The 27,418-nt window shown below is 39.3% G+C and overlaps 1 protein-coding gene across 7 annotated transcripts in view; it reads left to right on the top strand.

The window, feature by feature from the left end:
* NFIA (nuclear factor I A) overlaps window positions 1-27,418 on the top strand; it is a 464,706-nt gene that overhangs the window by 228,074 nt on the left and 209,214 nt on the right. The gene's annotated exons all lie outside the window — the stretch shown is intronic.

Here is a 27,418-nt window from a genome sequence, read left to right as displayed (position 1 = left end):
TTGATAGTTGGTTATTCATTGTCTATCATAAAATATTTATTAAGGTCATATTACTGTAGTGCAGCAGAGAAACTGTAGAGTAATCTTGTGCTGTACTTTTTGGTAGGAGCATTTCTGCTGGGTTGCATCACTGTCTGTAAATTTTATTGATTATAATTAAGTCAGTCTGCATTGTCTCCAAGAACTTATATAGGTTTAAAAATTAATACTTCTCATATACATTAGGAGACTGAGTTTGAAAAGGGATTATGGTAGAAATAAGCAACAGATCTGTAGCTCTATGTTTATATTTACAAACCATTAAATGCTGTTCTGTTCTACTGCTCTATATTTAGGGGTCAGGAATGTTTGTTTTCTCTCAGTTTTTAATCTCCTCGAAGATTGACTTTTGTTAAACTATGAAAATCCTTTCTCCATAATTAGCTGACTTGACCATTACCCCTCCTTGAAATCGCTTGTCACACTGCCTTCTCAGGGTTCTAGTAAGGGGTATGGAGAACACCCTTGGGAGGAGCAGAATCTTAAAGGAGTCATGTTGCCAAAAGTTGTGATGAAGTCATTTTAGTCTGTTCATTTACTCTGAGGCACCACATCATGGGTCAAGATAGTTGTAAACTCCCTCTGTTTGGCTCAGCTTTAACTGCCCCAGGAATTCAGTTCTGGGTGCTTCAGAAATATATTGACATCTTCTGGGAAAGTCAGAAAAGAGCTGCAGAAACTGGGGGAACAGGGAGCTAGTCATATGATTTATGAGTGAAGATTAAGGGCCAGATTGTGATCCCCTTACTCACACTGAGTATCTCCTTGCTCCACAGGTACTCTCCTTGAAGTCAATGGGGCTGTGAAATAATGTGCTATTTATTGTAGGGATATCACAGTGTGACCCTAAAAATTCAAAATAAGTTCAAGTGAGCTAAAGAAGACCAAAGAAGATCTGACTGTAGTCTACAGATATGTGAAGGGTGTGAATACCAAGGAAAGGGCAGAGAATTATATAGGATGGTATGTGGAGGTACGGCTAAAAATGTACTGTCAGTGAGATGTATTAGTGGAATATTCTCCCAAAATAAATGTTGCAAGCCCCTTAGCCTGAGACATTTAAAAACAGAACGGAAAAAGCACTAGAAAATGTTCTGCATTGGCAGAGAGCTGGACTGGATGATCAGATATGTTCTTTTCTATATCTCGGTTTTGTACAATGCTTTGATCTACTGATCTGTACAATGGTTGATCTCTATAATGCACAATTTATTGCGCAAATGACTTCCTTTACATGGATCTGTATTGTGCATTGTTACTTATTATTATGGATTGTTACTAGTTATTGACCCAATATATTATATCAGTGGCTTGCGTGTGAATATCTCTGTAGTACTGTGGATTGATGCACCATAACAAACGAGCACAAAAATAAAGAATATCTTCAGCTCTTGAATAAATCCACAATAAAATCACTTTCCACACCTCTAAGAAAATAACTTTGTAAGGAAAGATACTTTAATTTTAGGTTTCCTGGGTGCTATTGTATTTTTTAATGGTGAAGTTTAATTTTTATTATGAAACATAACTTGTTACAAGGCGATTTTTATAAAAAGAAAAGTAAAGAAAGGGTTGATTTAAGGGAGTGAATCTTGAGATTAGTAATAAACTCTAGATTCTTTTTACCTCTAGACCTCTGTTTCAAATCTAGTCCAGGTTATTAGTGTGTTATAGGAGTTCTTTTGGATGAGGCTAAAACTATTCTTTGTTTGTACAAAGTTCCAATTCTGGAACAAAACACACACTTTCTAATCTCAGCTTCGATGGAGTTATGCGGATTTACACAAGCTAAGGACCTGGCCTTGTGACATCTGATGGCTCTGTGATGGCCTTTGTGAAATGATCTTGTTGTAGAGGACACATCACAAAAAAACTACCAAAACTGGCAGTAACTGGCAGCCTGGTTGACAGTGTCGGCAGATACAAAGGACTGAGGAAGAAACTGGGTCTAAGTGTGGTTCAGGTGGTGCACAGGCCTTGTTCTGACGTCCTGCACACAGGTGAATTGCACCCTAAATGAACATGGCCTTTGAACTCCTTCCTCACCCCTACGGATTGCTCTTCCAGGTCAGGGTTAAGGCACATTGATGGAGCAGTGTGGGGAAAATTGTACTGCACCTGCCCCAGGCTTTATTTGTTCCGTAGATCAATCTGGCACCTCTCGCTATCGCTGAATTCACATAAGAACATACAAGTGGCCACACTGGGTCAGACCAAAGGTCCTTCTAACCCAGGGTCCTGTCTTCCGACAGTGGCCAATGCCAGGTGCCCCAGAGGGAATGAACAGAACATGTAGTCATCAAGTGATCCATCCCCTCTCACCCATTCCCAGCTTCTGGCAAACAGAGGCTAGGGACACCATCCCTGCCCATCGTGGCTAATAGCCATTGATGGACCTATCCTCCATGAATTTAACTAGTTCTTTTTTTAACCCTTTTATAGCCTGGGCCTTCATAACATCCTCTGGTAAGGAGTTCCATGGGTTGACTGTGTTGTGTGAAAAAATACTTCCTATTGTTTGTTTTAAACCTGCTGCCTATTCATTTCATTTGGTGGCCCCTAGTTCTTGTGTTATGAGCACATACACACCAGTTTAAGTACACAAAAGTAAATTATTCCAACTGCATTGCAGCAGCTAATAGAATGAAACGCAAAACTTGTCCAGCTTTTTTGTTGGGCAGTAGAAGCTAAGCTTCAGCAAAGATACAGTCAGAGCTGGCCACAGGCAACTGCAAAACCTGCAGGCTGGTCTTAGAAAGGCACTCACAATATTGTGAAAAACTCTAGCTCGCTATGTTTCTTTGAGGCTGCCATTTAAATAGAAGCTGTTGCCTGCAGCCTGGGCACTGCAGACATTTCTCAGAAAGATTTGACGGGTCGGGAATAACCAGGCTTACCTCAGGCCTCTAAAAATCAAAGGCCTGGTGGTATCTACCATGACAATATTTTCATTGTGTGGGCACTCGGCTGTAATAATTAATCTAAAAAGAAGTTTAATTGTGGCCGGTAGTCGAGAATCTTTTTTTGTACCCACTTATCAATGTTTTCCTTTTGCAGCAGGACTTGGCTAATTTGCTTGTGGGGAGTTCTCTATTTATCTAGAAAACAAGGCCTTACGTATCACATTGTTTGGTGGAAGAAAGAAAAGTTGAGTCAAAGAAGAAAGAAACCCAAGAAGAAGTAGTAAAAGCAAACTTCTGGGGCCAGCTCCTCAAACTGTGTAAATTGTCATTGCTCCAATGAAATGGACAAACGGGGAGACACAATTTACATGGAAGGGGTATGCAGGGCTCCTCTGAGGAAAGCTGGTCTGACAGCAATGATAGAAGAGGGCACTTGGCCATCTACTACTTTATTCCCAATAAATGTTTTTTTTAAACAACTATTTTTGTAGGATCTATAAAAACCACACAAATTTGTGCTGCTTGTCTGGGTCTGAAGAACTAGTTAAAACGCCAGTCATTTTGCTCAGAGCAGCAGTCTAAAATCTCCTAAATAAGAAGTTGTATGACATTTATGCAAATATTAAATGTATAAATATTATAGGTCTTTTTTATGATTGATACTTATCAGTTATATTACACTTTATACTTTTAAAATGCCACTCAATATTTAATACTTTTTGCCTAGCGATGCCAAAAAGTTTTGCAAAAGTGGGTAAGTAACATTGTCCCTATTTTATAGATGGAAAATATGGGACACAGATCAGTGAAATTGACTTGCTGAGGATCTCACAGCAAGGCAGTGGTATAAGGGAGAATAGAACCTGCATCTCCACAATCCCAGTTAATTCAGTTTTAAAGTATTCCCATTCAATAGGACCAGTATTTCATCCCAGGTATTTAGTATGGGGTTCTCACACTTCTATATACTATGACTTTTTAATAAGATGACTGCCACTGATACTACATTTAAAGGTGCCAGTTTTTTATCTGTGTCTGAATATATGTTTCACAGTTTATTCATGCTGATCATAAATATTTTTTGGCTTTGGGAGTCAGATAGGCTGAGCAAAATGGTAGAATTTCTTTTAATGAAGAAACATTAAAGAACAACAATCTGTGCTGGAGTACAAAAAGATATTCAGAGGCAGTAAAGCGCTATAAAAGTCAATTTGGTTGAACCAAAAATAATCATATTAATTCAAGGTCTGTTCAAAGCACAGAAAATAGTGTTCATTTGCCAAATTGCTAAGCATAAAAATGGTTTGAAAAAATATTTTAAGTTTTTAATAAATTATCATTAACAAAGCAGAGCAAAAAGAATAAAATATACTTAAAAATTATTTGACAGCCGTTTTAAAAGGTTATAGCTTTTTTACAGTCAGAACCCATTTATTTGAAAAAGCCATTAAAGAACCAGGAAAATAGACATTTTTGTGCTTGTTAAGAGACATTGTTCTACTACTGTACTGGCCTTGGGCTAATGGTAGCTTTGTTTACCTGTTGAATCAGAAATGTAAGGAAACTTTGACTGAATAATAGATAGAACCAGTTGTATTGCTTTTACATTATTTGTGAACTGGAGCAAGTAATAAATGGCATTGCTAATGCTAGTGTGATTGTCTCACATACCGAGAGCCTGATTCTGATCACACTCACTGATTTTACACTAGAGTAACTGCATTGAAGTTTGTGGAGCTGCTACAGATTATACACCGATGTGTGCTCTGTTTTAGGCCCTTAGTCTTTGTTCCTCCACTGAATGGAGATTGTTAAAAGGAACATCATTTAGGAAAGTGTTTCTTTGTCTGGTTTAGAGGGCTAAGAAAGTCTCCCTGCTGAATCACAGAGGTGGAGAGGCAACAGTGGTCAAAAGTCAGCTACAGCTGACAGTCAGATTGCAACACAGTTGTGATGAAGGGTAAAAGTTAAAGAGTCCTGACTTCAGTGTCAAGCTTAAGTCAGGTTTCAGAGGAACAGCCGTGTTAGTCTGTATTCGCAAAAAGAAAAGGAGTACTTGTGGCACCTTAGAGACTAACCAATTTATTTGAGCATGAGCTTTCGTGAGCTACAGCTCACTTCATCAGATGTTTACCGTGGAAACTGCAGCAGACTTTATATACACACAGAAATCATGAAACAATACCTCCTCCCACCCCACTGTCCTGCTGGTAATAGCTTATCTAAAGTGATCAACAGGTGGGCCATTTCCAGCACAAATCCAGGTTTTCTCACCCTCCACCCCCCCACACAAATTCACTCTCCTGCTGGTGCTAGCCCATCCAAAGTGACAACTCTTTACATAATCAAGTCGGGCTATTTCCTGCATAGATCAAGGTTTTCTCACATCCCCCCCACCCCCATACACACACAAACTCACTCTCCTGCTGGTAATAGCTCATCTAAACTGACCATTCTCCAGGTTTAAATCCAAGTTAAACCAGAACATCTGGGGGGGGGGGTAGGAAAAAGCAAGAGGAAACAGGCTACCTTGCATAATGACTTAGCCACTCCCAGTCTCTATTTAAGCCTAAATTAATAGTATCCAATTTGCAAATGAATTCCAATTCAGCAGTTTCTCGCTGGAGTCTGGATTTGAAGTTTTTTTGTTTTAAGATAGCGACCTTCATGTCTGTGATTGCGTGACCAGAGAGATTGAAGTGTTCTCCGACTGGTTTATGAATGTTATAATTCTTGACATCTGATTTGTGTCCATTTATTCTTTTACGTAGAGACTGTCCAGTTTGACCAATGTACATGGCAGAGGGGCATTGCTGACACATGATGGCATAGATCACATTGGTGGATGTGCAGGTGAACGAGCCTCTGATAGTGTGGCTGATGTTATTAGGCCCTGTGATGGTGTCCCCTGAATAGATATGTGGGCACAATTGGCAACGGGCTTTGTTGCAAGGATAAGTTCCTGGGTTAGTGGTTCTGTTGTGTGGTATGTGGTTGTTGGTGAGTATTTGCTTCAGGTTGCGGGGCTGTCTGTAGGCAAGGACTGGCCTGTCTCCCAAGACTTGTGGGTTGTAAGTGCTATGGAGAAAGTGTGCTCAGACCTGAAGGCCATGGTGGGGAGTGTCTTGTGTTACTCTAGCTGCGCTTTAGTGACTTCTGGTTGATGCAAGGAGTGTTTTTGATTGAAACTGCGTCCAGCTCTTTACGAGGAAGAATTATGACATTCATAGCTTAGAAGAGAGAGGTGATAAATAAAAGTGAGGGAATCCGCAGAGCTCCAGGGAGCTTCCTCTCTAAGGAGAGAGTGAAGAAATTTATAGATGTCTAGAAATTACATTTGATCTTAAAAAAAAAAAAAAGTTAGCCTTGTTGAGTCACATGACTGGAATTCAATTATCAGCACCATAAATATTCTTGTGAATGGGAGCCATGTGTTGGCAATGAATTTCTGCTTTCTAAAAAGGAAGGAGCCGTTAGAAGTTACTAGAAATAATGCTGTGCCATCAACTTGTTTGTCAAGTCAAAAAACAACCAAGCCCCATATATATCCTTGCTACAGAGAAGTGTGTTTTAGATGGGTCAGATACATGCTGCTGGTGGTGGATTGCTTTAAGGCTAATATATTTTTAAAATCCATTATTTAAATATGCAATATTTAAAACTTCAGCCATATTGGTTTCAGAACAAAGCAAAATAGTTGCTAAGATGCTTTCTTGCTGCTGATAGCTTCCCTGAAATGTTTAGCAAGGACCGGCATGTTAAGTAGGGTGCCTCTAAATCAGTCTAAGATTTCCCATTACATTGGTAAAATATTGCTGCTAATCACAATGTGTATAGCCTAATAGCTCTCTCTTTATATTCCTTATGTTTTTTGCTGTTAACATCGTGGATGTGAGTTATGTTTTTTGCATTCTATATCAGCTTGACTTCCTTTCTTTCTCAGACTCAACTCCGGAATTGCTGGCGAGCTTTTTTAGAGCAGACTTGATTTCAGGTGCAGTGGTTCCATGCAGTAGACCAGCAACTGGCTATAGCTGTGATTCATTTGTGTTCCACTCAGGAATTTAGGGAACTGTGTGATATAGTTGTCCAGAGAAAAGACAAAAAGAAAAGGAGTACTTGTGGCACCTTAGATACCATCGGATGAAGTGAGCTGTAGCTCACGAAAGCTTATGCTCAAATAAATTGGTTAGTCTCTAAGGTGCCACAAGTACTCCTTTTTGCAAATACAGACTAACACAGCTGTTACTCTGAAACAGAAAAGACAGCACTCGTTTTGACCCTGTGTATCTAGAATCTCCACTTTCATAAACTTGGTTGGAGTAGCATGCACAAATGTACACCATAATTTTTCAAAATGCAAGGGAAACCTGAAGTCCTAAGAGAACTGGTTCATTTTTCAACTCATTTGGCTTGGCAAATGTTGGAAACTCATCATAGTCCATCCATTAATATGGACCTGCTTATAGGGTGTGGGAGTGGAAGGGTATTTAATTCTCTCGACTTTCTTTCTTTCTTTCTAGACACCCCTAGAATTGCTGGTGAGCTTGTTTAGATGATTCATCAAAAACAGTACACATTGTTGGCTTTTAAATCAAGCCTTTGTATGTGGGAAATTTATTACCATTTCAGTAGCAATGTAAAGCATAATAGTCATCTGTGATGTAAAAAATACAATTGTAGATCCTCATTCCGGAGTGTGACTACCTAATGATATACTCTCCCACTCCAAAAGGTTGGGGAGGGGGTGTCAAACAGTGGACTTTGAAAATGGCTATTTAAAGAACTGTAAATGCCTCCTGGAAAATGCTGAAAAAATATATATTTGGGAAATATTCTCCTTTAATATTTTATATCTTTTTGCTTTTACCTCTTTTTTGCCATGAAGGACAAGAGCCCAAAACTTCAGATATTTGTTCCCGGGGAGCCCATCTACTCCTGCTGCTTTTTTAATCACTTGAAGTTATAATCCTGTTTCTGACATCACAATTATCTCTACAGTAACTAATTGTGATGTTGCATATAGGGGATTATGGCTTCAAGTGGGTAAAAAACTGGCTGAGCGAATGAGCTCTTAAAGTTAAACCCCCATGGACCAGTCCCCGAGTTGCTGAAAATCATCATAGCTCCACTGATTCTAATAAAATTATTCTGATTTACACCAGCTGAGGAACTGATGCCTTATTTTTATGCAAATATTTCTACCAATTAAAGCAAAACAAAAACCACCAGTAAGAAGTGAAAAACAAAATATATTAGAAAGGTTGAATTATGTCTATGAATAGAATGCCTTTTCACATGACTCCAGGACAAGCAGATGGGCCTTTTAGAAACTGTAAATGCAGAATCCTAAGCACTTCCCATCACATATTGTGTATATACATAAAGGTCTACTTTTTAAAAACAGCCTCATCAACTGGGCTTCTGGTTCTGATGGCACAGTTCTGATGGAGCCTGCAGGTTTTTTCTCCTCTGTTTTTAGAAGCATTTAGGTAATTAGTTAATTGTGAGAACAAAAATATAGGTGCACTTAGTTCTTGACACTTTTTTGCCTGTAGTATTAAAGGCCAACCTGAGGAACAACTGTCTTGTTGGACTGAAGACTACTTCAGTATCAGATTTTTTCCATATTGAAGTGAAATAGCATTATCTTGTTACTAGAACATCTTTGACAGCTTTGTAAGGTTTCCTTCCTAATCCAAGTAGTGGCCAACGTTCTTTTAAGACATTCTGTCTTTATACATGGGTTCACTGTCAGTTGTTGTGAGTTTTTCTAGACTTCTTATAACAGAGAATGTGAGAGGGGAATATAGGCAGATGAGGATAGGCAGATTCTTGCTGGCATCCTTATCTAGCACTGTTCTAAAACTGTGGACAGCATTTCTGAGCAGTAAGAGGATTGTCGACCAGCTTTCAAAGTTGACAAGGTCACTTGAGGTACTATGGCAGGACTTGTAGGTTCAGTAGTTGATCTTGTGGGATGTTAACCTGGATAATTTTGAAGAAATTGATTTGATCACTCTCCTAATTTTTCTTGTTTAATTAAAGGTACATTGCAGCCTGAGCATAAGAAAATAGAATTAATGTAAATAAATATTGTCAAGCCCATTTCCATAAGGTAGATTTCCTTTTAAAAAAAACTCTTATTGAGCAGTTTAAATCCTTGAACATATTTGTGGCTAACCTCACACTTCTTCTGCTGGGAGAGTTCACGTTTCTGCAAGACATGTGAAGAGTCTACCCATATATGAGACTGGGGACTACATAAAGTATTCTGTGTAGTTCCGCACTATCATTTACTGACGTGAGTTTCCAGGTATACTGGGCCATTTCCTATGGGCTACAGAGGCACCATTTCTCCCTTTGCAGGAAGGAGAGATATGGAATGGCTAACCTACCATTTCACTGCACTAAAGCAGTGGTTCCCAAACTTGTTCCACCGCTTGTGCAGGGAAAGCCCCTGGCGGGCTGGGCTGGTTTGTTTACCTGCCGTGTCTGCAGGTTCGGCCGATTATGGCTCCCAGTGGCCACAGTCGCTGCTCTGGGCCAATGGGAGCTGCTGGAAGTGGTACGGGCCGAGGGTTGTACTGGCCGCCGCTTCCAGCAGCTCCCATTGGCCTGGAGCAGCGAACCGCGGCCACTGGGAGCTGCGATCGGCCGAACCGGTGGACGCAGCACGTAAACAAACCAGCCCAGCCCACCAGGGGCTTTCCCTGCACAAGCGGTGAAACAAGTATGGGAACCACTGCACTAGAGAAGGACTTTTTTTTATATTGTGCTTCTGCCCCATAATTTTGCTTTGTTGCCTGAGGAGAGCCAAGGAGGACCATTGATCTGTTATCCTGTAGTGCATAACGTACATCTCAGTGAGGGCTTCAAAGCCACAGTAGTACCAGAGCTCCAAAGCGGGTGCCTGCTCTTCACTGAACAGATTTGCAGCTACAGCAGAGGCCTGAGGGATACTTTCATACTTCCTCTTACTTAATGAGTATGCAGGCACTTAAGACAAGTTACAGTACCTGATGTAGCATGTTGACCTACAGCTGCCTCTAGCCGAGTAGCCTATTTAAACCTATTTATTTCTAAATATAGTCTTTAAATGATAATGGGAAACTTCCCGATTGATTAGTTTGCGTCCACTGCTTCCTTTTTCAGGTACTGAAGTGGAAATGATATTCCCTAATACTAATCTTAGGCTGCTCATTACATTTATTAAATTGACTATATGAAAGTTCTGGCAGTGTTAAATATTCCCACAAAGCTATAGAATTTAGAGATGGAAAAGTCCTGTTAGGTCATGTTGTCCTGCTAGTGGGCAATTGTTCTCCACAGTACATTGATGATCCAGTCTACTTCTAAATATCACAAGTAATGAGGCTTCTACCACATCCCTTGGGAGACTGTTCCATAACCTAATAGAGCTCACTGCCAGGAGGTTTTTCCCAATTTCAAGCATATTTTTTCCCCATTCTTAATTTTATCCCTTTATTCCTAGTTATATCCTCTTGTATCACCATCCCTGACATTTACACTCTCAATTATTTGTACTGTGTTTTGATGTCCTCTCTCACCTATCGTAAAATCAAGTTATACATTCTAATGCTTTGCATTTTTCATAATGTAATCAATCCCAATCCCTCCAGTCCACTAATGGTTTTTCTTGCTCTTTCTAGAATTCCTGCTAGGTGGATTAGAGTCATAGGACTGTTACCTCTATGTTCCATGTTGTGATGACTTTGCATATGCAGCCTAAAATTGCATTGGCCTTTGCTGGTGCTGCCATACTGCATTACAAAGTCATGTGTAATATTCTTTCTTCAATCATCCCTAGGTCTATTTTGTGGTTATTGCTTTCTAGGTTCTCCTTCCCACGGAATATTTGTGTTTCTCATTGTTTTCCTCCATAAGTATTTTTCTGAGATGAATATCATTTTCTGCCCATGTTATTTCCCACCCATATTTCTAACCCTTCTTGCCTTTTTCTCTTGTTTCCTTGGTGTCCTGGGAGTCCATCCAAGATTTCCCTTTTCGCATCATATGTGAGTTTCATTCATGTACTGTTTATTCTTCTTTTATATCATTAATGCACATGATAAATAAGATGGGACTCACCACCTCTTACCTCTTCTCCCTGAGGTTTTCCACATGTCCACCCAACTCAGAATATTGCTATGTATCATTTTCACATGTTGTAATGAGCTTTGTCCCTACCACAATATTCATATCCACACTAATATGAAAAAAAAATGTGCATAAGATTTTATGAGACCTTGTACTAAGTGTGCATAAGATTTTATGAGACCTTGTACTAAGTGCTTTATCAAAATCCAGATATATAACCTCAATTGCACTTTGTTATTCTATTAATTTTGCAACCTTACAAAAAAACGAAAGTTAACTACTGTGTCAAAAATTGTTCCTTAAAACCATGCTACTTACTGATCATCCTGATAGTTCAGTTATCTTCCAGATGGTCTGTGATTTTGCTCTGTCAATATTTTTAACCTATGAATATTTGTTTGGACTGTACTTGCTAGGATCATTGTTCCTTCCTTTTTGGAATACTGGTTCCACATTTACTTATCTCCATAATTCTGATACCTCTCCAATTCTCCATTAGTTTTTAGAGGTAATTGCTAGTATTTTGGAAAGCTTGTTAAATAACTCAGAGTTTTGCCTGAATAAGGACTTGAGGTTGTGGCACATAACTTGAGGCCCAGTGAAATGATTTGGAGTCTTTCCTTTGAATTCAGTGGGCTTTATTGAGGTTTAACTTACAAGATTGGGAGTATGGAGATCTGGCTGTATTTCCTTTTTTCATTGACTTGTCTCATTTTTGGCAAGTCACCTAGAGACAGATGAGAAGCTGGTGTAAATCAATGTACTGCCATTGAAGTCAGTGGAGGAACACTTATTACACCATCTGACAGTCTGGCCTCTTAGTTCTGCGTACCTCAGTTTCCCTACCTATAAAGTTGGGATAATAACTACACATTTCAAAGGGATGTATAAGGAAGGCTTAATTAATTATTGTATGTAAAGTACTTAGAGGTCTTTGGATGAGGGATACTGTTGAAATTCAAAGTATTATTATTGTTAATAATAAATTATTTAAAATACAGTGGTCCATTGAGAAAATAATGATTTGTAGGCAGTGAAGTGGTTAATATGATTGCATCTCTTACAGGTTTCACCAGATACACTCACTCACTGTACAATGGATAATTGTTAGCTCTTGTTGTGCAGATGCTGTTGCAGATGGAGCCCTGTACCTGCATGCATAGCAAATGAATTAGACTGGCAATCCCCTTTATAAAGCATAAATATGTAATTTGTTCAGCTGTTGTAATTAAATATGTATGTGTGAAACAGCCACCATTCAGGTCATTAATGATGCGCCATGCCAAATTAGAGCTTACAGACAGTAATGTACATTGTTGTGCAATGAGGGAATTGCAAATAACATAGCTGAGCCTTTCCTAGTAAAGTGATGGATTCAGTGGCTTTAAATGGAATATTTATATTTCTAGCATTTTGATTACTTCAGTCTATATTTGCAGTGATGCCCAATCAAAAAGATACAAATTGGATGGAATGTTTATGTTGTTAGTTTTGTTTTATTACTGTTTGAACATCTTAAAGTACCCTTTAGATACATATGACTGGGTATAACATTTTGTAACCTCTTGATAACATACTGAATAGGACGTTATGATCATTCTTAAATGTATACTCAATAAAGAACTGGGAAGTACCCTTTCTTTTGCTAATACAGACAACTACCATATCAAACCACCTTGGACAGTTTTAATTATGTGAGTGTATCTAGTATCTGATCTTAGGACTTCAAACTGACCAATACATTTTTTTTAAACGTGATAAACAATGTATTTATTGCCACATAGATCTGCTAGATAAAAATGCAGTTCTCAGAAACAATGAATGAAGTTGGCCAATGTAATACACAATGACTTAAAATCAGGATATCTTTCTTTTGTACATGTGCTTTTTTTTAACAGCTAGTAGAAGACAATTTTGCTAAAAAAAGGTGTAATATTATTTCTTGAAAAAATAAAAGTTAATGTGCTCTTATGCAGTGGACGTAATACATTAAATTAAAGGTGACAGTTTACTTCACCTGAAATTATCCTTCCTGTATATATTCTGGTCAGTTTAAAATAGATCAGGGTATTTTGTTTTGATGGTTGGTACTGAGTATACAAGAGCTAATCATCTTGACCTTTCTAACAAACAGGGCAACAGAAGGAAGCATCTCAGAGTTAATTCTGTCTTGTTGGCAGTGGGAACAGAACATTCCTCTGTGATCCTCTTTCACATGATTCACTTGGGCCTCCTGGAAGCCAGTCTTGATACTATTAGTGCTGGGCTTCTTAGGGCTAAAGTAGATAGACACTAGTGACATCACAGACCATTTGTGGTTTAGAGTGAGATTGGACTGGGCAAGCAGAGTTGTTAAGACTCATATTAAGGAAACAGGGTAGAAAATGGGATTAGATGATAGATTATTTGTGTGGTTTTACAGTGAATTTGAATTTGCAACTGTTAAACCTAGACTAAGAAAGAAATAGAAGATTAAAGATTTTTCAAGGTCAGAGCTATAACAAGTTACATAACTTGCTACATAAAATCTACTTTGATGTGTACAGTGTAAAACACATTGCAAACATTTCAATTACTTTAATATGTATTTTACTGAGAGCACTGGAAGTAACTATCTGTAAAACAATAACTTCAGTTAAATTATTGTGTCATAATACTGAAGGTCTTTCTTTCTTTCTTTCTTTCTTTCTTTCTTTCTTTCTTTCTTTCTTTCTTTCTTTCTTTCTTTTCAAAATGAGACACATTTTTCTAAAGTATAGATTTTTTTATTCAGTGACAGTAGAACTTGTTTCAATTACAATATGAACAAAAAGTCAGATATGCACGGCCCCTGCATATTCATTTAGTACATTTTAACACTATGATTACTGGTGTTTTGGGAAGTTATTTCTGAGGAGGACAACGATGATAACAATCTCAATCACAGTTAGGCCTCCTGTAGGGTTCCACTGATTTTAACTGGAAAGCTCCTGTCGATTTTGTTCCTCCTATCTATAGTCATGTATTCAGTGTTAACTTGTTCCACAGCATGACTCCAGCAGCTTAGCAATACAGAGTTTCTACAAGATTTGTTTTCTATTTTGTTTTTTTTTCTTGCCTTCTCTTAGTTGTTATCTGAATAGCTCAACCTGCTAATTCTTGGGTTGCATTATTTCCACCACTTGTGAGGTTTTAGTTGCCCTAGAATGGCACAAACTTCCATAATGTTCTATTTTTGGGGGGATAGGGGAGAAATGTTTAATTGTGTATTACAGTGTTACATCATCAGTGAGGGGAGAATATTTTCAAATGTATTAAATTTTGTTTCTGAGAAACAGACCCATGTATGCCTGCTTTTCTGTTGTGTCTTACCAGTGCTTAGAGGCAACTGGTTCTCTCAGTAAATAGCTGCTTCAGGGGTCTTTCTTTTAAAATCCGAGTTAACAGTTTAATTGCAGAAACAGAGTTTGGCAGAAAGAATACAGACTTCTGGGTGGTTAAATTGCCAGTGGTTGTAGGCATTATTGATTTAACAAAGGGTTAATTTCCAAAGGTGTGTGGAAGGCTCTGGATGTTCAGTTTGGCACATTCAACTTGCCAGGGCTGACAAGGATAAATGGGTCAGAATTGGTTATAAAAGTATAAACTGTGGCAAAACGGTGTGTTAAATACATTAACCATTAAGAAAAGGGTGGGAGCACCACAATGGCAGCTGGCCAGGTACTTTATGATAAGCGCTTGCAGGACTGGGCCAATCAGACTTGATGGTTTGCTGGCAGTTGCTTCTTTGGCCAACGCTGCAGTAAACACTTTCACTTGGATGTTGGTTTTCTGTTGTGTCTGGCAGCCACACAGGGCTGCTTGAACTTTAGCCAGAGGCAAATATTTATACATCAGAGCATGCAGTGTTCAACTGGTCAGGCCTGGGAGAACGAGTGACAGATCTGTGTGCTTTTTAGCCAAAGAGGATGTGTGTCCTTTTTAATTACATTTGTGACATGGTGAAGTGGGACCACATTTTGGGTCTTTCAGCTTTAACTGTATATGCTGTGGCATAAACTTTTAAAACATTTAAAAACATTGGCTGAAATGTATTTTTAAAAGGGGACAGCCTGATGTTAGTTCTGTTCCTTTAATTCCTCTTGGAAAGTTTACAGTTAATATTTTCCCTGGAACGTTGTCAAGCTTTTGACAGTGCCTGAGTGTATGCTGAACTGTGAAATTGAGACGCAGAGCAAGTTGTGAGAAATCTGTTTCTACTCAAATCTGTAAGGTTTATAAAAACTTCAGCAGAGGGGGGGGAAGAACTGGGGCTGGGTCTCGGCTTGCTTCTCTTGGTGCGCTGCAAGTCCGCCATTTTAAGAATTCAGCAAAGGGCGAAGCTTTCAGCTCCTTACATGGCGGCTGTATTTACTGCAATTCCGGCCAATCGTACAGGCTGTGCCAAATCATGTGATATGCCACGAATGCACTTACAGCCATTTCCTTGTTCCTAAAAACTTTGTTACCTCTACAGATTACTTTACCTTGTTTTTGATGCCAAATGTTCTTTGCTGAATGTGTCTAGCAGACTGGCATTTGTCCATAAAGTTATTTTAGTAGGTAAAAAGTCTCTGAGCACTTGAGCTGTGTGCATTCTTTATGTAAAATGGATTTCCCTTCTTGGCCTTGATCCAAGAGTACAGAACACTCGCTGGGCGAGAAGAGAGCTTCTCTGCGGATGAACTGGTGGACTGACACACTCTAATTTTTTGGCTCCAGACCAGACAAGCTAGATTGATGCCAAAATTCAACAAAATAACACATTATTGTGTAATAGGAACAGTGCTCAAAGTGAGCAGGAGCTCACAGGAACTGAACATCAAAAGTTTTTAATTTTTTTTTCAACAGCAGAAGCTCTGAACTAGCACATTTAAAATACTGCTTCAGTGGAACAAGGAGTTAAATATAAGAGTGATGTAAAAAACTGAAGATAACGCACGATTAAGAACATAAAGGGGATGGGGGGGGTGAGAAAGAAAGAGTTAACATAATTTTTGTGAGACTTTCCTCAAACATGTTCCGTAGTGCTCAGTGATGTTTTAACCCTCTGTGCTCTGCTTCAGAGCTCTGACCTGTATCGAAGCATCAAACATCTCACCTGTTTTTTTCATTTACATCATCTGAGCACTTAAAAAAAAACCCAACAGACCAAGTTAAGTGCAATGCCCAGATTTGTATTCTGTTAAGTGAGGGTTATTAGAGTGAATACATTTAGCACAGAAAGTATTTTTTGGAGAATCTTTTCTATCATGTTGTGTCACTTAATTTGATGTTAAGTAAAGTGTCCGTATGTTTAGAAGTATTATACTTTAATATGCGCAATAATCAGGTTTTCCTCTTAAAATAAGTAGCTTTAACTATATTGTTATTAATTTTGCGCTTCAGTAGCAACTTTCATCATCAAATTTCAAAGTACTTTACAATAAATAATTAATTAAGCTTCAAAACACTCCTTTGAGGATATAAGTGATGTTTAAGGAATCACTGCGTTCATCAGCGAAATGCAGATGTCTCCGGGGTTGAACATGGCAGCCCTTTAACAGCGCATAACAACACAATAGGAAATGAAAACTAACACAACCAGTGGAAACTTCAAGGGGACTGTAGGTCTGCAGATTGTAATTGCATGAGTCAGAATTTGGCCAGACCACTATTGTTAGCACCATTACTCTTACCAAAACTTACCTCGGATTTTTAATGCCAACAATTGGTCAGGACTCTCCTGGTTTTGCAGATCCTCCAGCAGCACAGCACCTGCTATCCCACTGGGCCCTTTTCTAGTATTGACTCAGAAGGAACAGTAAATTGTGACCATAAGCACATAGGAAAATGGGCTGTACAAGAGGTAATGCCTACCAGTTAACTCTGATGCAATGGAAAACGGAGGGTGGAAGGGTTTGTACTTGGTTGGAAAACATCCTCACCGCCCCTCTCCCCACCACATGTTTCTCCATAGACCTGTGGATGGCAGCCTTTTCTATCCTGATTCCCCTACTCACTCATACAAGCATGAAGGCAGCCTGATTTCCACCACTATATCCAAACTGATCAGGGTCCTTTGTAGCATGGGCTGATTCTTATCTTCTAATTGCTCTCTCTAGATGTATCTCTTTCTCGATTTCATGTATTTCTAAGGCAGGTATTGCTGAGGTATCAAAGCACCAAGATCTAAAAGAAAGACATTTTTGGGGTGGCATCAGGTAATCTCTCTAAAGAGGAGAAATAGTATAAATTCATACATACTGTTGAGGTTACATCTCAGTGGTGGTCTTCAAGGAAAACAAATGTAAGTGTGTTCTTTTTTGCCTTATAAAAAAGACATTATTTTTTATTATTATTTGGTTAAGGAATTTTGCTGCTTGTTTATTTACATTAGCAATCCATTTAGCACCCACAGGCCACAATCAGGGTTAAAGCCCTGTTATATTACTTACTATATCTTTCTACTGTCCCTGCTCCAAAGAGCTTACAGACTAAAATAAATCAAGAACAAACAAGTTGGTCAGTGTGTCCATTGCTTGGGGGAAAATGAACCTTATTTGAGAACTGTGATAGTATTTAATTTTTAATATTTGTGCCGTATCAAATACAGAATATAATATTTCAAAATAAATAGTAAATAAAAAAATAATGATATGAGGATTACAGCCACCCAGGTGTGCAGTAACATTGACCGCAATAGTAATTAAAGCTTGGGCTTTCCATGTGAAAACCAGATTTTTTCCCAGTACAAGTTTTATATCTTTCTGGGGCCAACAACAAAAATCTTCTGGCAGTTTATTTAATTGAGGTTTTATAGTTTTAACGGTCTAAAACTATATAAAAAAAGTCAAGGCTTCTGCTAGCTTTTCAAGACCAGACAAGGGTATGATACAATGTTAAATATATATGTCTATATATGTGTCAGAAGGAGTAAGGGGAGTTTCAGAATAAGGTGTGCTCTTAGTATTTCAGCTCATTGTTATAATATTTACAGTTCCATCAAGCTGTTCTCCACTCATTACAGAAACAATTAAAAATGTTATGGGGGAGGAAACTAATTTTAACATTTAAATAATTGAGTATGAAACCAGTTCAGAATTATGGGGCTGAATTATGTGGTGTGGTGTGGCTGCTTTGTGTTGTACTTGTGGTGGAATCTAGCTGTAGATCCAGCGTATCTGACCCTGGGAGGATCACTCCACTTCAGGGGGATTCTCCAATGGCACAGAGGGTCCTACGCCACTGTATTCCTTGTTATCGGTGTTGAAGATGTGGCAGGGAATTTCCTAAGCCACACTGTCCCTGGCTGCTGTTTCATGACTGTGAGGCCGTTGGCAGCTGGTGTAAATTAGATCTGCCTTACACCAGGCAACCTGACTTACCTTGTGTGACTGGCTTGGCACATAGCTAGCTTAAGGTTCAGGGAGCCAAAGGTAAGCCTTGTGTCAGCTTTTGCAACACATCCCTTTTGCAACACATGCCATGCTTTGTGTGCTCCTCAGATGTAACCAAGGATCTGGCCAACAGCATTCAACATACTTTAAAAGAAAATTAAGCTATGAGAAAAATCAGTAAATCATAGGAAGGGAGCCCACCTTGAGCCACTCCAACAAGGGTGATATTCACAGTCTATGAACTGGGTAAAGACGATTAGAAGGAGTAGACTGAAGCCATTCTACTGTAGTGTATGGATCATTGGGCCTGATTTACATAAGTTTGACACCAGCCTAGCCCTGCTGACTTCAGTAGCACTGCCTCTGGTTCACACAGATGTGAGAGGAGAGTCAGCTCTGTTGTGTTACGTTACTCATCTGTTTTTTATTTCTTAACATGTTCTGGCTCTTTTTATTTTTACTTTATTTTAAGAATTGAAAATGAGCCCAGGTGCAGTAACAATAGCCGAAGCCAAACAAACAGTAATTCACTCTTAAAGTAGTGGAAGGATGAAGAATGTCATGTACATAAGCAAAAGATAACTGACATTAACACAGTAGGCAAGGTGATTACATACCACGCTATTGACTCTATGTGATCATTATTGCTATTTGGAGGGTTGCTTAAGTGGGTACCTGAAGGTTAAGTAATAGCTGTAGTAGGACAGTGAGAGAAACAGCGAGAGATGAGAAAAACCAGAAGAGGCGATAGAAAGATGGATAGAAGGTTAAGAAAGAGGAAAGTGGATCAGTAGAGGTATGGACATCTGGGGAGAAAGGTGATGTAGTTATGCCTTGATAAGTGATATTTATGGGCCATATGATACCTTTGGTTGAAGCTTCCCGGAGAAAAAATAATACATCTAAGTGGTTGCCTTAAGACAATTTTTTTATTTCTGTCAACAACCCAGTATAATAGAAATGTGTTAATATAAATTTGTGAGCTTTAAAATAAAAACAAAAGAAAATCAAGCTTTTTTCTGAATCTCTAAAAAATCACCCACTCCCACCTCCCCCACTTTTGAGCAGAATTGCAGGTGTATTCTCACTTTACCCAAACACAATTATTATAAATTAGCTCTACTCCAACTCACCTAAAATTCTTTCATCATTTGCAAAAATTTCATTTGTTTTTACACTCAGCGTTAATAGGGCTGTACATGGGTCAATGGGATGGACTAGTGAATCTTATCGGGCTCTGATCCTGCAAAGACTTGTGCATGTGCTTAACTTTACACATTGTCAGGAGTCCCATTTCAGTGAAGTCTAAAGGACTACTCACAGTGCATAAAGTTAAGCGTATGCTTAAATCTTTACAGAAGTGAAGCCTTAGACTGTTAACTCTTTGGGATAGGGACTAACTTTCTGTTTGTGTGAAGTACATGTATTACCCTATGGGTACTACTGCAATATAAATACTAATAACAACAACTATATGTTGGACTCACTGATTAATGCTGGCTTTTCTTTGGAAATGCACTCATGACAATATATACCCCTGGGGGAATTCTGTCCCCCCCCCCCAAATAATCTGCACCAAAAATTTAAAAATTCTGTGCCAAAAATTAAAAATACACCATATTTTCTTTGTCAAAATAACACAGTATAATCATGTCAGTTTAAATTATTTTGATAATTTAATGAAACTACAATACAATGGGTGGAGAATGGGAATGGGGAGCACAGGAGGAAATCCTCAAATCACCTTTGTCTAATAGTAATGTAGCTAGGTTTAATCCTTTATTTCTAGTTATTAGTCAACAAATATATGCAGCTGTATGCTCAGTATTACATCATAGGCAACTGATGAGCAAGTAAGGGCTGGGGTATCAAACTCACAGTTTATCTTGGCTACTGACCATGTCCAGAAAGGTCAGTGGTAAACAGTTCATGGAGCACATTTTAATAGGAACATTTTTCAGTTAAAAAATTTAGGCCAGTTCTACTCATTAAAGCCACCATAAGCATTTATAAGGCCACACTGTCATTTACAGTATTGCTCCTATCCACTCTGGCAGTGTAAAGGAACCTTAAAACTTTTACACCTGTTTTATGCTGCTGGGGGATTCAGTAACAGTGGGAACAATTCACTAACAATGGGAACAACTAAGCAGGCAGGCTGCTACATTATGCTCTTCCTTTGGGGACAGAGCCTGTCTCATGTGTACCTCCAAGTACCCCAAGGCCCTGCCCCTCCACTCTGGGCATGCCACAATAGCGAGCAGAGTGACACAGTCTCTCTCGTTCTCTTGCTTGCATGCCCAGCCCTGCCCCCTGGTGGCAACTGACATCTCTCCATGTACGCATGCGCAACCCTCTCTTCCCCTGCGCAGATTTATGTCTATGCCGTCTGCTCCCTGCTGCTGGGGAGGAGCGAGTGACCGCTTTTGCAGCTTTCCTTTGCTTCCCCTCAGAAATTATTTTTCTGTGAGGAAGCAAAGAAATCTACGGACAACATGAATTCTACGCCCGTGCAATGGCGCAGAAATCTACCAGGAGTAATTATAATATCATGCCAGAGAATATGGTTTAATTTCAAATTCTATTAACATATTTCCTAAACATAACAGGGTGATATTTTTCAAGGAAATAATTCTCTTCTTTATGTTGAGTGAGGAATAAAATACTTATTTTAATATCCAGTTTTCCCGGCACTGGGGCTAACTATTTCATTTAAATTAATATCTACAAGAGAGACATTGCAAATTTAATATTAACGCACAATACTTTATACTATGGGGTTTTAGGGTGGCTGTGCACAAAATATGTATTTGCAGTCCAAACTAGCTAATAGTTCTGCAAATGGTGAACATAAATTGTAATATCTATACTTCCCAGCTTGCAGTAGTGTTGTCTGAAGTCTGGGATGACTGATGTTAATCTCCAGCTTGTTTTGTGGCTTTCCAAAAATGAACTTGAAGTAGAATAAAATGTGATGTAAATCCATTCATATTTATATTAATAATAGAAAGCAATACACAAAGTATATCCTATATAATAAGTTATTTAACATAACTTAAAAGTAGAGACATTCCTATTATGAAAGAGAAAAAGTATTGAAATATATCAGCTCTTAATTGCATTGCTGGTCTTTGAGTTTCCACCTTCGTGATGGCTGTATCTTAAATTCATCTTCTTGAACTGAATGTAGAGATTTAAAACATTAAAAAAATTAGATGGAGATAATGGGACCATCCATCTTCCTTTTGGGGTTTATAATGCTGCAAAATAATTTTTATTTCTAATGGGTCAGATCTTCCAGTCCTTATTTACACTTTACTCAGACAAAACCCTCATTTGAATACTCGGTATCTCCCATAGTAAGACAAGTAAGCATTGCAGAATTTGACGTATTATTATTCTTTATCTAGGGCTAGGTTATGCAAGCTTTACTCATGCAGGTGAGGACTTATATGAGTAGCCCCATTGAAGTCACAGGGTGAAATCCTGACCCATTGAAACCAACGGGAGTTTTGCTACTGACTTCAAGAGAGCCAGCATTTCACACACTGCAACTGCTTATGGAATAAAATGCTACTCTACGTGAGTGAGAGTATCAGAATCTGGCCTTTAGTTAGGGTAATGAAACTTCATAGCAACATATTGATTTGGAACCAAATCTCGTGCATTACCGAGACCCTGCAACTTGCATTCAGATCAATGGGAATTGTAGGGACTAAGATCTTTCAGGATTGGGCCCTATATCAAACAAGAATCCAGGGAATAATTCATAGTGGAGTTGTTTGTTGAGTAGTGATATAGTTTTAGCCATGGGCAGTGGATTTGTTTGAAAGCAAACAGACACATAGCAATTGATGGGAGCATAATGCAAATAGGATAAATGGGTAGATTAAGGATGGATAAAATGAAAAAAGAAACTGAATGAATAAAACACCTTATTGTTCCTGGAAGGCCAATCTAGCTAACATTTAATCCTGGAGGAGTTCTAGTAGTATAAAAATGTTACCTGCTTTGACTTTTTAAGCCTTACAGAATTGTCTTGGAATTTTCTTTTTCATTCATTTTTGGTGCATTGGTAACTTGATCTGTTAATCTGAATTACGGAAGTGTGGTTTACATTTCCTTTTTTTTTTTCTATTTGTCTTTCTTTTATTTCCGCTAAGGGTGGAGTAAAATACATGTTTAACTTGCAGTGGCAGTGACATGCTTAACATTGAGCCTCAGGTGGTTAGTGGGGACATTATTTATTTATTTATTTTGTTGAGGGGTTGGGGGCAGGAGAGGTTGTGTTTGCCTGATGATTATGAGGCAGGCAAAAGTACTCTCACAAAACTGCAGCACTCACGCCAAGAGCCGAAGTAATTTCTTGCTGTACAAGACCACAAAATGAGTGGTTACAATGTGAGCAATTGTGTATTATTGTAAGGACTGAAGCGTGGCATATAGTTGTTGCTTTTAGCTTATCTCCTTTTTGACCTTCCCTAATCACTATTCCTTGTACCTTTTGTAGACCTTAGCACTCCTTCACCTGAAAGGGCAGGCAGGGAGGCTGTTTTACTGAAGGCAATACTACGTCAAGGGTGATTCTTGGCAGAACCCTTCCCAGCCAACCTGACCTAGCACCTCAGCAACATTCTTGGCCTTGTCCAGCAACAGCTTGAGAACCCAGGTCTGTTTCTGAATCCAGGTGGCAGTGCGTTGCCATATGTCAACAACACATGTCATCCTGATTAAATTTTTAACCACATCTATTCTGCTGTCCACATAATAAACCGTTCTCAGCCCACTGCATAGCAGAGGCCTCTTCAGTACTGATCCTAGTCCTACTGTGGAAACATGCTACTGGTAGCTCAGTACAACTGAAGGGATAACTCTTTCTTTCTACCAAGCTCATCACCTCAAAGCTGAACCTGAGTGGGACTTCCTGTCCCTAATGACACTGCTGAAAGAAGTTACTTGTTTTAGTTGACTCTGAGTAGTAGTTCTATGTTCTGGATCAGGAAATAAAAACACTTTTAAAAATTGCTTGTGAGAGCTTTTTGTCTTAACTTGTCTGATAGAAAGTGTCCTGTCCAGCCTGTCTAAGGCTTGGAAGGAGAGAGAGCGTTCTTCTAATGGGACACAACCTAGACAGCCTCTCACTCAGGGACTTACTCTTTTTTTGTTTTTTCACTTCCTTCTCCATGTTCCCCATCAGTTGCAGAAGACCTGTCGTTGCTCTCCATACATGAGCTGATGCAACACAATTTACAATGTTTTCAACAGCTTTTATGGTGCACCTCTCCCCCAGTTCAAGCAAGCTACCATGCTAGGCTCCTCATCCAACCAGCTAGACTTCATTGGGTATCTGACACAGGGAGTGAATACCCATTGGGGGTTTTGTATTGAGAAGGTTTTCTGCAGATTTCCACCCAAGGGAGGATGTCTAAATCCTCCAAGACACGAATGTGTCACACTCAAGGTTTCAAGTAGGCTGTTAAGATCACACACTATTAGACACTCCAAATGATCATTTTGAGACTGAGATGCTGGGGAACAAAGATTTTTCCAGCTTCTTCTCCCTATCCCCTTTTATTTTTCCTTCTTATGTGGGGGGAGGTCTCCTTAGGTGGAAGGGGTGCTGATGCTAACACCTTCCCCTGAGGAAGTACCTGTGTGATCCTACATACCATCTAAATTCCTGCCTCTCTGAGAAAAGCAAGGTAGGTTGCAAATAAATATGATAGAAGTGACAGGTTAGTTTGTTAGTTAACCCTGACTTCTTTTAAGCTGATATGAGCCTATGGACCTGCAGGTTTTGGAAGGAACTGTGAGAGCGACAGAAAATTCCATCCCTTCACTCTGCCATTTGGACTACGTTTTTGTGTTCTCAGTCTAGTAAGGAGAGCATATGGAGTGCGAGAGTAACTGGCCCAGAGGTTGTAGGCACAGGGAAAATGGGTTTCCCTTGACACCTGAACTTGCTTTATGGTTTAGAATACACTTTTGTGGTTGTTTCAGAAACTGTTCTGGTGCTGACCCCAAGGGGAACCCAGACTGTTTACCAGCAAAGCAGAGGGTCTGGCTTGTGTGATGAATCTGCTGAGCCATCATAGGTCAGCAGGGGGCAGTGTGATGAATCTGCTCGGTGTGAACTTGCTTTGGCTAGATAGGTCAGGAGGAAGGGAAGAGTCCTGTGCCATTGGGAGGGTGGTGGGTGAGGATGGAGTAGAGCAGAGTGTCTGGCGGCCCTTGGAGGAGTGTGGCCTTTGGAGACAGTTGATAGAGTGCTTGTTGGCACTCAGCAAGTGCTGAGCCTATTAGGTCTAGTGTTTGGAGCTCCGGCAGCACTTGCCTTCAAGCTCGTGCTACCCAGGGTATGTTAACCGGACAAGTAGAAGGGACTGGTGTACGTGGCACGCCAGCAAGCCTGCAGGGTGATACTTCCAGTGGAAGCAGGACTTCAGACCAGCATAAGTAGAAAAACTAAGTTTGCCTTTTAGTTGCAATAGCCAATTTCTTTATATAGCTAGGCAAATTATGCAAAAAGTATTTCTTCTTATTATTTGTAGAGCAACCAGCACACAAAACTTATGGTTTTCCCCTGGCTTTCCCCTGAGCTTTCACACTGCTCAAGTCAGTCTGTAGAGCTGATCAAGTTCCTCGAAATGTGAAAGGAAAAACACCATCTGAACTTTGCATTTTAAAAAAAAACCTATCACAGCCTTTCTGATATACCGTGTTCAAGCATCTGCACAGGGAAGGAGAGAATTTAGATCAATTTTTATGGATAGTCAGTTTTTCAAGCCAGTGCCAAAAGATATGCTCTTAATTCTCAAAAAGAAAAGGAGTACTTGTGGCACCTTAGAGACTATCAAATTTATTTGAGCATAAGCTTTCGTGAGCTACAGCTCACTTCATTGGACTAACATGGCTGCTACTCTGAAACCTGCTCTTAATTCTGATTCAGTAACTGACTTCTTATGGATATTGTGCCAACGTACAGTAGAGAGATGCTATTTATTTAGCAGTGATTATAACCATCCTTTGTTTTAATATATATGTATTATAGTATAAGGGTCAGATCCACAGCAGGTGTAAATAGATATAGCTCCACGGACTTCAGTAATACACACCATTTGACAGTCTGGCCCATTGGGTTTTTTTAAATGCGTACTGACTGTGTCCTGCAATATTAAAAACCTTGTCATTGGTGACCAATGATGTCGTCTAATGTACTGCTGACTTTCATGTAGTATAACTATTAATAACAATGAGGGGAAATTAAGTGTCCTAAGTATGACTTTTCTTATGCTTCTAAAGTCTATTCCAGTCTTGCACATATATTAAATATAACATTTAAATGCCTATTGCAGTGTCTGATGTTGAAGCACTATCTGTTGGAGGAAGGAGCTTTATCCCAGTTCTACTTCTGTCTTACTGTGTGGTCCAGGGGACCTGCCTGTGTCTCAGTTTTCTCATCTGTAAAATGGAGATAATGATACATAGAAACGAGTAAACTCCTCTTCTTCTTCATTGTTGTCACTTCCCTATTTGGGGTCAGCAGTTTCTCCCAAAACTCATGACTGGCTGTCATGCAAGTTGGTCTCTCTAAGGTCCTCTGTTATCTGCTTCGTGTACCGAGTCTGTGTCCTACCCCTTGGTTGTTTTCTGTGCACCATCATTGCAAGGGCCACCCCACCAATGTAACTCTCAGGTCTCTGCTGGACACATCCATACCAATGTAGCCTAGCCTCCCTCAACTTATCTTCAGCTGGGGCAACCTGCATTAAGCCCCTCACAACTTCATTTTGTTTCCCATCACAGAGTAAATAAAGTCTTAAGAAATATTTTTAAATGTCTTTTGATGACAGGTCACATTCTGTACTTGGATATATGGATCATTATTGAAAACAAGAGAAATCGGAGTCATTAGGGAAATGGCAAAGGGTAACGAAACATCAGTCATGGGGAAATTTTTATTAGGAACTAGTATGTGATGCCAGCCTCAGCTCTGTGTTTGTCCACACTTCTAGTAAATGTCTGTGCCTTCTCCCACGCCACCCCATGTATGGATCATTCTTCTTGAGCTGGTGTGCAAGGCCCCTCACCTTCTGCTTATTCACATTCCTCACAATGACCAACCTCTATTGGATGCCTACAAGTAACTTCAGCAGCATGGTTGTAGGGGAATTTGGGATTATCCATCTGTCCGTTTATCTATGTATACATCTGCCCACTCCTCCACCCACCTACTCTTATTAAGTGGGTGAGGCCAGTCACCACCTCATCACCGCACTTGCTTGTTTTTCCTCTGCCCTCCATCTCACTGTTGTTAAGGCATTGGACTGGGGAGAGCTGGGTTCACTTTCCAGCTCTGCTATAGCGTTCCAGTGTGACTTCTGGAAAGTCCCTTAATTACCCATCTACAAAATGGAAATAGTAACCCTACCATTTCTCAGAGGAATGTTGTGAGGATAAATTAATGAATTATTGTGTGATGCTCATATGCTATAGTGATGAAGGCCATAGGTAGTAAGAGAGCTACAACAGGAGCTGTGCTTTCTTTTGTATTTGTACAGTGCCTACCACATTCGTGGCATTACCAAATACAAAGTAATAATGATAATTAATAATAATAATGCAGGATTGCACGTAGAGAAGTACAACATGATTAGAAACAGCCAGCAAGAATTTATGAGAGGTCAATTGTCATGGCAGACAAGGAGAAAGACAATGAATGTTGTGTATGCCTTTCCTAAAAGCATTTAGGGTATACAGGTCCCATTGATTTTCATTTTGTGCTAGGCACTAAACTCCCATAGTGATTTTGAAATTCCCACCTTACTGGATTGGGCCCTTTCTGTTTGCACATTGAACTTTTATCGGCTGTGTCTCACATATTGCAGATTGTAGCTGGTTGGACAGAAAAGCTTCTCAGAAACAGTAAATGTTGAGTGGCTGCAAATGGCAATTTCA

This window comes from Lepidochelys kempii, chromosome 8 (assembly GCF_965140265.1).
Source record: "Lepidochelys kempii isolate rLepKem1 chromosome 8, rLepKem1.hap2, whole genome shotgun sequence".
Classification (NCBI taxonomy): domain Eukaryota; kingdom Metazoa; phylum Chordata; order Testudines; family Cheloniidae; genus Lepidochelys; species Lepidochelys kempii.
Note: the sequence above shows the minus strand (reverse complement) of the source record. Positions and strands in the feature narration are given on the sequence as shown.